The sequence below is a fragment of the Sciurus carolinensis genome, chromosome 1, assembly GCF_902686445.1.
Source record: "Sciurus carolinensis chromosome 1, mSciCar1.2, whole genome shotgun sequence".
Taxonomy (NCBI): domain Eukaryota; kingdom Metazoa; phylum Chordata; class Mammalia; order Rodentia; family Sciuridae; genus Sciurus; species Sciurus carolinensis.
This window is the reverse complement of record NC_062213.1, coordinates 127,741,561-127,754,791: the sequence shown is the minus strand read 5'-3', so window position 1 is coordinate 127,754,791 and position 13,231 is coordinate 127,741,561. Positions and strand designations below refer to the sequence as shown.

Genomic DNA, 13,231 nt, shown 5'->3' with positions numbered 1-13,231 from the left:
AGCCTTAATACATTGAATACTTTTAAAATATTTGCTAATAAAACTGTGGAACAACTATATCTTAACTGATAGTTTAGAAGAATATCTAAATTTTCCTTTCTTCCCTCAATTATGCTCTGTCCTCAATCTTGAATCATCGACTCTCACTGTGTCTTTACACTTAGCCTATAAAACAAGTTTAAGTCTTTCCCATTAAAAAATAAAAGCAAAATCAATAAAACCCTCCCTCAATCAGTCTGGCTCAGCATAACTCCTTTGAACTACACAGCTTGACCACATTAAAATGGCACTGCAGTCTTTAACCACACCTTCTCCCCACTTTGCCAGAGTGCTTTTCCACTGTTAAGTCTATTTTAATGCAGTTGGACTTTGTCATGGATGTAAAGCCTTTTGCTGAGCACAGAGCAAAGCTGTATTTCAGATGTTGAGAGTCATCCTGAACGACATTTCTCCAGCAGTCTTTCTAAAAGGGGTGACAAACCACTCAAGGGAGGCACCTTCTAGACCAGGCTTCATAAGGAAAATATTTCCTCTACTCCCCTGACACTTATGCATCACCTGTATTTCTTTCAGACTCAGACTGGTGATCTTGTCTATCTTCTTCAGAAACATTTACCTCCCACCAAAGGAGGTCTCAGTCCTTAATCTGTTCTTCTTTATCATAATGCCCCCTTCACCTGAATGAGCACTGGGACTTCATTTGAATAAGTATTCAGTTTTGGGGATTCCAGAGGATAATGGGCCCAAGGCTCATGAATAAAGTCAAATGTGAGTCTCTCAGTGGTGGTTCAGCCCTTTTTCCACTGTAAGTTAAGTCACCTAGAACACCACACTGCGATGACAAGCATTTCAGTTCCCTCAGAGACAACACAATCCAATCCTTTCTCGAGGAAATTCTTAAAGGAATTTTGAGCTTATCAAGAGATTCCTGCTTTCTCTGCCACGTTGAAGAAATAGCACTAATTTAATTAGAATTTGTTGGCTCTACATCTCTTCTGATGGGAGCTTCGAAAGGAAGTGCTCATAAATCCAGTTTAGTCTGTCAGACAAAAGGTACTTGAAATTTGTAAGTTTTACTATAGCTGATTCATATTCCTTTTCTTCATTCAGACTTACTCATTTGTTGCACTCCCCATCTAATTGATGTTCTAAAGGGGTAGGGCCTTTCCCACAGTTCGGCTATGACTAAGGTGTTTCTGGTCCTTCTTTATTCTCACACCTCACTTGAATCCCCTGATTTTCCAGGGAGCAAGCCATCTTTCTCACACAGGAGTAGCAGTAATGACCAACCGTGAAAGTGAAGATGGAGGTGTGGTTTCTGGAGGTCTTAAGATCTCATTCAAGTCCCACATACAGTAGCAGTTCTGAACTTGGGACCATCCTAGTCTTTAGGAAAGGTTGCCCCAACTCAGCCCCATGGGGGTGGTCCTCATCTTAGTCCACATACAAGTGAAACTAGCCATAGCTAGTTATGATCCTCTTTCTTTTGTGAAAAACCAGTGTTCTTAAAAATTACATCAATACTTGCAGTTTTTTTTTCTTTGTTTATTTTCTCTTCTCAATTCATTGATATCTAGCTTTGCCCAAAATTATTTTCCAATAACATCCAGAGTTTCAAGTTCAAAGAACATTTCCTTTTCTTATCCTTCTTGTCTTGGAAAATAAAAATTTTTTTCTTTAGTTTTTTTTCTCCCGATAACTTAACATTATTCCATTTGCTTCTGATTTTCTTCATACCATTATTGTTATATTATTCTTCTCAAGTATTTCTTTTTTCTATTTTCCTTAAAATAATTATATTCCCCAAAATACTAAAAATAATGAAATAGAAATTTGGGTACCCACCAGATAGATAGTGCCATATATTTTTTCAGACTCTTATTCTCTTTCCTTCTGAGAAACAGAATCCTCATTCTCTCCTTCTGTTCTTTGTATTTCTAAGATTTCTTTACCATGGGTATATTTTTCTTCTCACTTTTTATGGAAGACTAATGATTATCACCATAAAATCTATTATTCTTTTCTTGCTCATTACATGTTCGCTCATCTGGAGACTATTTTTCTTATCCTTCTTTGCAGCTAGGTGAGTTCTTACCAATGGACCTAGAAACAATGAATGCAACTTTTACTTTACCTTTTTAAAGGAAGGTAGCTTGCCTTGGGCTGCTTTCTTCCTTTCTCCTTCACCGGCATGTCTATGGCCAACTGCGACCAGGAAGATGAGAAAGAGATTCTCGGAGAGGGCAGAAAAGAAGATGAAAGGGCCTCACAGAACAGAATTGCCCTGCCAGTCCAGATCCCTCTGTTATGTTAAAAGGGATGGAAACTTACATTTTCTTTATGTCACTGTATTCTGCTGTCTCTTTGTTACAGTAGCATAGCCTTTGCTCTGAGTAATACAGAAATTAATACCTAGAAATGGAGAACTTCTAACAAAACCCAAGAATAAAAAACATTACCTAAGCAGTCAGACAATTGGCAGTGAGGAAACATCTGTCAGTTTGGAAAACTAGGGGCCCTTGTTATACCATGCCAAAATATTTGGTAAAAATTTCATGCATTTAACTTGTAATACTGACCACTTTCCTTCTATGACTGAACTCCAGGAGAAACATTTGAAAAGAGGCAGAGTTTAAGTGTATCATTTTTTTCTCTGTGTTGAATTTAGCAAGGCTTTTCAAGAAAGGAATGCGTTCACATAAGAAATGCTGGGTTTGCAAGCGAAAATGAAAGGAAATAAAGTATTTATAGAAAATTTGACTGTATAGGGTTAGAAAATCCAAACAGAAGGTAAGACTCCTGTGCAAAGACTTTATTAAAGTCCTCCCATTAACATTCCTTATTTTTAGGAAAGATTAATGGGGTCAGAAGAATAGACAATGGCCTGGGACAACATTCTGGGCTCTAGATGTGATGTTTGATTTTCTAGTCTTCCTTCCTGTGACACTAGTTTAGTCTTTTTGGTTAATGAAATTTCAGTAAGCATTTGGAAGGCAAATCCCTCTCTTAGTGGAGCCAGTCAGGTTGACATGGGAATTTTGTGGAAAGTCTCTCCCTGTGCTGGGAGAGGGGGAAGTAAAGGAAGCTCAGAAGGACGTTGATTCTGAGGCAGCTTCTAAGACCTATCAGCAGGTCAAAGCTCCAGTCACTGGGGTATTGTTTTCTGAACCATGACCCAGTGAAGATCAGATTAAGGTGTTGCCTCACTGATTTTTAAAAGATTATATGAAAGTAGCCACCATTGAAACAATTGGAAGAAGAAGAAATACAGCATAGAAGCTGGAGGATAGGCATGTTTAAAAGGTATGTCCAGAAAAGAACTTTGGGTATAAGTCCTGGGCACATTTCCTGACTTATGAAGGAGTCGCATCTAGAGAAAACCATTGTTAAGTTCAACAATGTCATAAGTTGGGAAATACCCAAGCTATTTGTGGAATATGCCCAACCTGTTTGTGTTAGTCAACTTTTCATCGCTGTGAAAAAATGCCTGAGAAAAACCAACTTAAGGAAAGATTTACTTTGGCTCATGATTTCAGAGGTTTCAGTACATAGTCATGCAGCCCTTTCACTTTGGGACTTTTGGAGAAGTAGAGTACCATGGTAGGAATCCTGTGGTGAAACAGAGCTATTCGTCTCATGGTGGCCAGGAAAGCAAAGAGAAGGGGCAGGGGACAAAATATACTCTCTGCAGGACATATCCACCTACTTTGTCCAACTAGGCCATACCTCCTAAAGTTTCTACCACCTCCCAAGAATGCCACCATCTGGGGACCAAGCCTTCAAAAAATGAGCACATTCCAGATTCAAACTATTAATTATGCTGAACATCTACATTGTAGGTCTCTATCAACTGTTTCCCCATTGTGAGCAAGTGGCTGAAAGGGAGCTGTGGATGGCTGCCTCTGTCCAGCAGCATCACAAGAGAATATTGCACCATATATTACTAGCTCAGGAGAAGGTCAAATTAGAAATACAATTTCCACTAAGTGCTAATGACTTTAACACCATTGTAAAGTCAAAAAATTGTAAGTCGAACCATTGTAAGCCGGGATTACACGTGAGGAACTGAAAACAAAGAACACCTATGATTTTGAGGAAATTGTATTGCTAAAAAACTCCACAAACCTGACTTGCACAAGCCAGGCATTGTTCATATTCTAAAGCTGTTTCTAGGAAAGCTACTCTCCTACATCCACTTCACTTCTGTACCTTGAAAATAATCAACAAGGAAGAACCTCCCACAAGGTAAAATCCAAGGACCCTGAAAGCATAACAAAAGGCAACCAGGTGGGTTATTCAAGGAACTTCCAAGGCTAGGGAAAGGATTTTTGCCTGGAAAGAAGAACAAAACAAAATTTTAAATTAAAAACTACAGTTTGTTGCACAATTCCCATGTTTTTCTTTCTCAGATGGAAATTTCTATTTTAGTTCATTTTATTCCTATTCCACCCTTGCATATTGATTTGAAAGAGGGGATTGAGTAATTTTCTTTTAATTTATAGATCCTTGGACTGTACAGTCATATCTGGACATAACAGAGAAGGTTGAACTTGCCCCAGAGATACCAGACCTTGAGCTAGCTGCAGAAAGTGGATAGGACCACAGATGTCCTCTTATAGATGATGTCTTGGATAATGGGAAGAAAAATTTGCTCAAATATTTCAGTGCTCTGAGGGATTGATTGTATATCTGTTAGCCTTCACCTTAATTTATGTAATTTTCCTCCGAGTTCTGGTCTGTTTATTCAGAAACTTATCATCGTATGTTGACAGCTTCCAAATTTGTACATCCTACCAGGTGTCTCTTTTATTCTCTAGACCTATATTATCCAAATACAGAATACTTTCTAATGAATTTACCTGAATCACAATATGTCCAAAAAGAAATTATTTCATTTCTCCATAAAGGAGCATCTTTTCAGTGGTACATTGTGATGTTCACAAACTTGTCACATTCTTCTCTATAGGCCTGTTTTTTGTTTGTTTGTTTTGTTTTGTTTGTTTGTTTTTGCTGTTGCAATTCAAAGACCTGACAAGAGCAATTAGAGAAGGAAAAATTTATCTGGAGACTCATCGTTTCAGAGGTCTCAGTTCATAGACGTCCAACTCTGTGCCTTGGAGCTCCAGGTGAGGCAGGACACCATGGCAGAAGAGTGTGGAGAGGGACAGCATCTGGGAACATGGCACCAGGAGGCAGGGGTTGGGGGTGAGTGAGAACGCACATGCAAGAGAGCAAACTTCGCTCAACAGGGACAAAATATATACCCGAAAGGCACATCCCTGGGGACCCACCTCCTGCAGTCACACCCTGACTGCCTAGAGTTACTACCCATTTAACTCCTGTGAGGGGATTAATGCACTGGCTAGGTCACGACACTCAATACAATTAATTCAACTCTAAATTTTCTTGCATTGTTTCACACATGAGCTTTGGGGGACAATTCATATCTAAACATAACAAGGCCTCTTTGCCATGTGACTTTCCTATTCTTCCTGTAAAGTTGTGGACCCCAGATTCTCTACTTTCTTGTGTCTGGATTGACCTATAACTTCCTTTGGTGCATAAATGTAGCAGAAGTGATATGGGAATTTTGAGCCTAGACCTTGAGAGTCTTCGCTCTCACTCTCTTTCAAAGGTCCTATAATCATGTGAAGAAATGTGGTGGGCTGGCGTCATTGTGATTGAGAGGCAATATAAAGAAAAATGCCAAGCTGGCATTCTACAATAACAACAAACAGTACTAGAAACATATTTTACTTGGCCCAGAGGGGCCCTTTGTTCCATAAACATTAAGAAATTCAAGATGGCAACAGCAAATCAAACAAATCACAGGTCCTTCTAAACGAGGACCCTTTGTAGCTGCATAGGTCAGACACTTATGTCTGTCAGAGACCTTATGACCATCAAGCCTCTACCAAGCTTCCAACTGACTGTCACATGAGTGAGTCCAGGTGAAAGCAGAAGAGTCTCCCAGTTAAGTCAAGCCCAACACTGACTTTCAGAATAGATACTAAGAGTTGTTTGAAGCCACTAACTTCTGTGATACTTTATTAGGCAGCAACAAATATCCAAGATACACTCCTATCCAGGATACTTAAGTCTGAACCTTTCAACTTCACCATAATTTCCAACTTATCCTACGAAGGACTGAGGAATGCTTTGGCCTTTCTCTTTCCACATCTGTTCTCTTCTTACTAGGAGTGTGACTTGTGGAGTCAGCATGACTGAATGAATTTTAATTCTAGCTCCTTCCATTACTAATTGTGTGACTTTGAATACAATATTTTATTTTGTTGTGCTTTTGTTTCTTCCTCTGTAAAATGGACATAATCTTATCTTTTAACGTCTGTGAAGTTTAGATGAAGTAATACCTGAATAGTACTAATCACAATAACTGTACTCAGTAAATTTTATGATTATCTTGAAATCAACCACACTGTCTATGAGATTAAGGATGAAACTTACAGGAGTACCATAGAAGATTTCTGGGGTTGAATAGGAGCAGTATTCAGAGACATATAAAACAGATAATATTCTAGAAAAACTATAACGTAGTGTGAGGTTACAAACTTGAGCTTTGGAATCAGATTTTCTTCCTTCAGTATTGGTTCTGCAAATTGTTCTGTTTCTTTGGCACATTGCTTAATCTATTTAGATATTAATTTTATCAACAGTAAATGAGAATAATAAAAGGAAGACTCTCATAGTGTTATTGTGGGGATTGAAGGAGGACTAAATAATTAAATCCTGCAGGTCTGGCACATAGAATATGCCTGCTCCATTACATGTAAAATGTGAATATTGGTCAGACAGGCAAGTCAAGGTCACTTTTGAAAGGGAAATTACCAAATATACTTTATACTGGTTACTGCATCAGGAAGTCTTGAGATGTATGTTTCTTAACCCTCTGTGCAAACTGCAAAAGCAAGCAGAGAGTGTTCCAGCACTTTGGGTTAGAAGGAACTGTTCAACTAATCCCAGTTAACTCTCCTCCACTTAGCTTTTAAGAGCCCCCTCCATATTCAGGTTGGTCCTTGGTATTTTTTACTTACTTGTAAGTCAAGAATCCACTTATTCATCAATTATTTATTAAGCATTTCAGAATTTAAATTCTCACAGAGCTTCTGACTAATATAGGAGGCTAATGGGATGAAATTTGTTTACCCAGTTGAGGAATTTGAACTTTATCCTAAGGGTAATGGAAAGTCATTCAAGTGCTTTAACAAAAGAGTAACATTTAGAATAGCACCCTTGACTACAATGTGGAGAACAGAAGGGGCATAGCAGAAGGTCCACCACCTGTTTTTGTAAATAAAATTTTATTGGAATACAACCATACCCATTCATTTATGTGTTGCCTATAGTTATTTCCAGGCATTAGGTGTTGAGTTACTCTAATCATCTGATCCACAAAACCTGAGCTATTTACTACCAGGTAATTTAAAGAAAATATTTGTTGATCCCAGAAAGACTGTAGAAGTAACCAGAGCTATGACAATGGTGGCTAGCTTTGGGGAGTGGACGGTAGGGATTGGAAAGGCTGACCTAAGAGTGTGCCAATTAGTCAATGACTCTGATGAAATCATGACCTAGATATCAGTTGGAATCATCTGCTTTGTTTTTTTAGTAAATAAAAGTTGTTATGCAACTCTTATAAAGTACGACACTTCTGAAATATTCTGTCAATTTTGTGGGCATCTGATTTTAGCATTACTTTGGGCCTTTACTTTTACTAATGGGTTCAGTTTATGAACTATCTCATGGCTCTGATTTAGCAGTACAACTTGGCCCCATGCTATGATTTTCCCACTTACCTCACTGCCTCCTCCACTCACACTGTGCATGCATCCTGAGGAGGTATGGGAATTTAGGGGTAATAGAAAACTTACTGAAGATTTGGGAGCAATGAGGGGGCATTAAAGAAATACAAGTAACTTAGAATATTGTATATCTTAAGAAGTATTTTAGGCATACACTGAAGTTACTCTGCCTTCCATCTCTTTTCTCTTCTCACTTGTCCCCCCAGTGCTTTTCCATACCCCCAAGTCAATTTCTAATGTACAATAGTTTCTCTTTTGTTATACGCCTAATACTAACTTCAGTTCTCTAGGCATAGTATCTACATATAATGATTTGTTAGGGTGTTTTCTTCTGACAAGAATTCTAATACCAGCTATTGAGAGAACTGGTTTAACTTCACTATAGTAGCAAGGTGTCTTGGAACCAGGGCAGGATACCCAGAGTAGGTTAAGATCAGACAAGGTGTAATCTGATGCATCAGCTCAAGTAGCCAGGTAAGGAGGCTGTACTACCCTTCAAGGGTACAAGGGTAATGGAGTAGGGAGACCAAGGTTACTTCTTAGCAGTAGTGTAAATAGCTCAGAGGTGAGTGTAAAGTTTTAAATAAGTGAGAAGACCAGGGGTCAGGAATGAAAGAAAGTATTCAAAAGAACGTAGTGTAGACTTTTGACTCCTCATGAAAGGAGATTACATCTATTTTTTAACTGAAAAAAGAGGATAGGTTTATTTTGGTTTGCAGTTTTGGAGATTTCAGATGATGGTGGGTGACCTGTTGTTTGGGAGGCTGTGGTGAGCTACTACATTAAAGTGGGAACACATGGCAGAGGAAACTGCTCATCTCATGGAGCCAGGAAGCAAAGAGAAGGCGGATGGGGTCAGGGTCCCAATAGTCCCATCAAGGGGACACCCCCTAGCTCACTGGTACTACTAGTCCTACTGGTACTACTAGTCTTTCTACTAGTCCTCACTGAGAGTATATTTTAACTATATATATATCTTTATACAGTGTTAGACATACAGTAGGAACCCAAGAAATATTTGACATACTAAACACTTAATCTAATGTTATTCTTAAAACCTACCTCTCTTTGTGACTTTCAGACTTTGCTGTTTTTACATAGAATAATCTGTTAGGCCTGAACAAATCAAATAGCACTGGTTTTATTTCTAAATACCCTAAGTAAAAGAGCATCAGTGAATACATTTGATAAGTTCTTCCTTCAAGAAGACCTAAACTAAGTCTCAATGTATTTGTATCACAATAATAAGAGCAATAAACAACAATATAACCTCTAGCATTTACTGAACACCTCCTAGATCTGAAATACAGTATCAGATACTGACCTGTGTTCTTTTACTTATTTTCCTTAATCCTATTATTATATTCATTTTACAGATGAGAGGCTCTTGCTCAAAGATGTTCTCTTTCCTAAGGTCACAATAAGTGGCAGTTTGTCTGACTTCAGAACTCTTGATCTCAATAATACTAGTCCTTGCCACCTCATAACAGGTTGCTCTGCTTCCTATTTCCAAGCCTTTGAACTCCTCATCCCATCACTTAAAATCCTTCCTTGTTTTCTCATCTCCTCTTGAGTAGAGTCTACGTAATTTATTGTGGGATAATTTATTTTTCATAATCCCTGTCTACTTTAATGCCCTCAGCTTCTGATGTTGTTTCCATATTGACATTGAGTTCTAAGAGCTTGAGGTTCCAGGGAACATGCCAAGATCTCCCATGCTGCCCCAATTTTTCATATTCTCCCTCTTTCTGGAATACTCTTCCTCCTTATCTGCCTAAGTTTTAAAACTAGATGTCCAGGTTCTAATCAGTCTCTAAACAGTGAGAGATATCCTAATATCTCTGGGTGTTAGTTCTCCTATCAGGAAATTGAAATTATATTTTCCCAGTTTGGAAACAGGCTGTTTGGGATGACTTGTGGCTTTCTCACTCTGGTTGATCGTCTTGGGAATGTTGGTTACTTTCTTTAAACCTCAGGTTTTTGTGCTTTTAAAAACATTTTTAGGGCTGGGGAGATAGCTCAGTTGGTAAAGTGCTTGCCTTGCAAGCATAGATCCCTGGGTTCAATCCCCAGCACCGCAAAAAAAAAAAAAAAAAAAAAAAAAAAAAAAAAAAAAAAAAACATTTTTATTAAGTAGGGTATTGATGGTATTTTGGAATAGTGCCTGACACAGTTATTACTCAATTAGAATAAACTTTTATTGACCCTTATGCAAATTGAATGAGTAACATATGCAATGATCTACCATAATAATTATTACCATGCTGTTTCCTTAGTGATTTTCCTGTTCACCCTTCTACAAATTCACTTTAATCCTGTCCTGTGGCTAGCCATTTTGTCGATTTGCTCACATACTTCTGATATCATTATTTATATCCTGTGAACATATTTGTTTAAATTCTCATCTCTTCTGCTATCCTGGACTCCTTAAGGACAGGGACTACTTATTATCCACCCAAACCTAGCATAAATTGGTATTTAACACACATGGGTTGATTTAGTGGAAGGATACATTCATTAGTAAGCAAGAATGAGTCAGTATCAAGGGACTAATAATGAGTATTACTGCTACTCGTAGTTCTACTACTACTGGGTAATGTTTATTAAGTATAATTTTCTTTATACTTTCCAAAACTCCTGGCACTCATTAACTCATATAATTCTCACAATAACTATATTAGATAAGTATTCTTCTCATGAAAAAAATTATAAAATCTTATTATCACGGTATTACAGATAAAGTAACTGAAACATAGAGATGTTAAATAGTATACTCAGTCACACAGCTAGCAAGAGGTATAAAAAACTTCATATCTCAGTAGAAAATTGCATTTCTTAGACCTTCCAGGCCATCTGATTCCTGCCTTTCACTGAATTTGAAACATTTTACAACTCTTTATAAATAAAATGTGTCTTCAGACTCTCTTTAAAACAGGATATAACATCTTCCTAGGTCTCTTACTAAATGAGTTAATAAATAACATCTTTAACATTTTTTTCTTTTCTATCTGTATGACAGTCATGACTTCTAGATTTTTCTGAAAACAATTTTTAACAGAGCTGTAAGTAGAAAGCAGCTCCCATTCTGACTAACTTGAAGGCTCATTTCTTCAACTCAGAGGTCTCCAGCTATGCTCCATACTGTGCACTTTTCTGGGACACTTATTCTTAAAGCATGGAGTTCTGAGATTTTCCTCAAGAGACTCTGATTTTATAAGGTTTTGTTTTGTCCTTAATGAGACTCCAGTTACTCTGTTGCAGATGGTCTGAAAAACACCACTTTGAACAACTCTTCGATGCTGCTTTCCTAGTAAGAGAAATGAAATACTTATATAAAGAAATTCATAAGCTTGCTCAAACTCTCAAAGGAGAGATGAGGAAGAGAGAAATTCCATCTGGAGGAATCTAAGTTTCACAAAAAAGGTGGCACAGTATTGAACTTGAGCCTTAACTAAGACACAAGTGAGGAAAAGACAGCATAAGCAGGGGGCAGGAAACTATATATTTTTTAAATGACTAGTAGTTGGATTTGGCTAGACTTGAGTTGAGAACACAGTAGAAACTATGAAGAAAAAAACAGGAAAGGTAGATTTGAGTTCAACTGGAGGATTTTTCACATCTGCATTTGTTTGATAGGCAATAAAGAGTAATAGAAAGCTTTGGACTTGAGGTGAAAGGATGAGAAAACCAACAGCAGATCAGAAGAATTCTACAGAGGTATGAAGTTGGAGAAAGAGGCAACTTATGAATGAAGGGGAAGGTGTAAGATATAAGGATTTGAAGTCTCTTCTGCAATGAATGGATATTGTTGAGAGTCTATTGTATGTGAAATATGTGGTCGTAGGCAGTGAGAGAAGATGTAAAGGAAATTTTCCTGTTATGATGCTGGGGAGACATCAGAGGTAAAAGATGGTATACGGGCCTAAACTCAGTAAGTGAAAGAGGAAGAGTAGAAGATGTAAATAAATAAATTTGGTGAGCAGAATTCACAGAATTTGGTGTGTTCTTGGACATGAGGGCTAATCAAGAGGGAAGAATCTAGAAAAATTGAGGCTTCTGAGGTGGTGGCAAGAGGCATGATGACTCTCTATAAGTGGAGAAAGATAGAGAATGAACAGTATAGAGAGGAGGGGGATGATAAGTTATATATTTTACTTCATTTGAAGAACCTGGGGAAACTTGGTAGCATCTTGAAAATGTAGATCTAGAGCTCAAGAGAGTTTTAGGTAGTGTATAAGTGGAGGTTATATAACATATACCTCAAGGGAATGGGGGAAACTAAGGAGAAAACAGGGAGATTAAGACAAAGTTGAGATAGGGTTAAAGTTGGGTGAAACTATTACCTGGAGTAGGTAATACAAGTAACCATAAGTGACTGAGCAAAAGGTTAATTGCAAAATACAGAGTTAAGCAAAACAGAAAAACCTGTGTGTTCTCAAGTTTTAGGAATCCTCCAGACTAATATGAAAATCTCAAGGACTGGAGGAGAGTAGCAAGAGTTTACAGAGAAATATGAGCAAAGGTGATAGACTGAGCTGAAGAATGATTTTTGTAGAACTGCTATTGGGTAATGCTCTATATTTATTTGGAAGAAATTCTTTGACAGGCAGTGAAACTCTAAGGGACTTAAGCAATAGAAGATGCTCATTCAACTCCAGTGTAGGGAAGAAGAGAAAGTGGAACATAGGGCTGGGGGAAAAGTCTACTCAACTCCTAGGAATCTCTCCCCAGGAGGAATATTGAAATGCTTGGAGATAATTTCCTATAAACAATAAAAGGGTTGAATTCTGGGTTAAGGTAATGAAGCCATACAGGTATATCAGTGAGTTAACTCTTTGTATGTTTGTTTATTTCCTTATAGTCAAAGCATTATTGGTCTTTACTGTTGTAATGGTTATGCAAATCAAAGAAGATTTAAAAAGCACAGAAACCACATCTGAATTATTTAGGAGACAAGTGGTTTTGATCTTCCACTTAATTTATTCATCCCCTTTTGCCCAAATCTGTATAACAAATGTTGAATCTAGATAGTTGGTGATTTAGCTATTGGTTATAATTACTTATTTTCCAAGCATTTATTACATGACCAGTAATCCAAATTTGCACTATTCGTTTCAAAGCATCTCGTGATGCTCTTACAATGGATATTCTTTTTTTTTTTTAAGAAGTAATACTTCAGATTAAGACAAAATGAATTGAAACTGGGTTCCCTTCACCTCTATGTTGGTACATTGGGGGAATACTTTCCCTTTTGTACTAGTGAAATACCCTGTGCATAAAACAATATTAAAAGCCAAATCCTGGCAGTTTTTAAGGTGTCATCTGGTGGAGGACTTCAGGTATAAATTAGAGGACAGTTTCTATGGAAGAGTTCTTTAGAGGAGTCTTGTATTTTAATGCAACACAAAGTA

At 37.6% G+C, this 13,231-nt stretch overlaps 1 protein-coding gene across 3 annotated transcripts in view; it reads left to right on the top strand.

The window, feature by feature from the left end:
• The window catches only part of Tlcd4 (TLC domain containing 4), an 87,233-nt gene that overhangs the window by 8,406 nt on the left and 65,596 nt on the right, over positions 1–13,231 (top strand). The gene's annotated exons all lie outside the window — the stretch shown is intronic.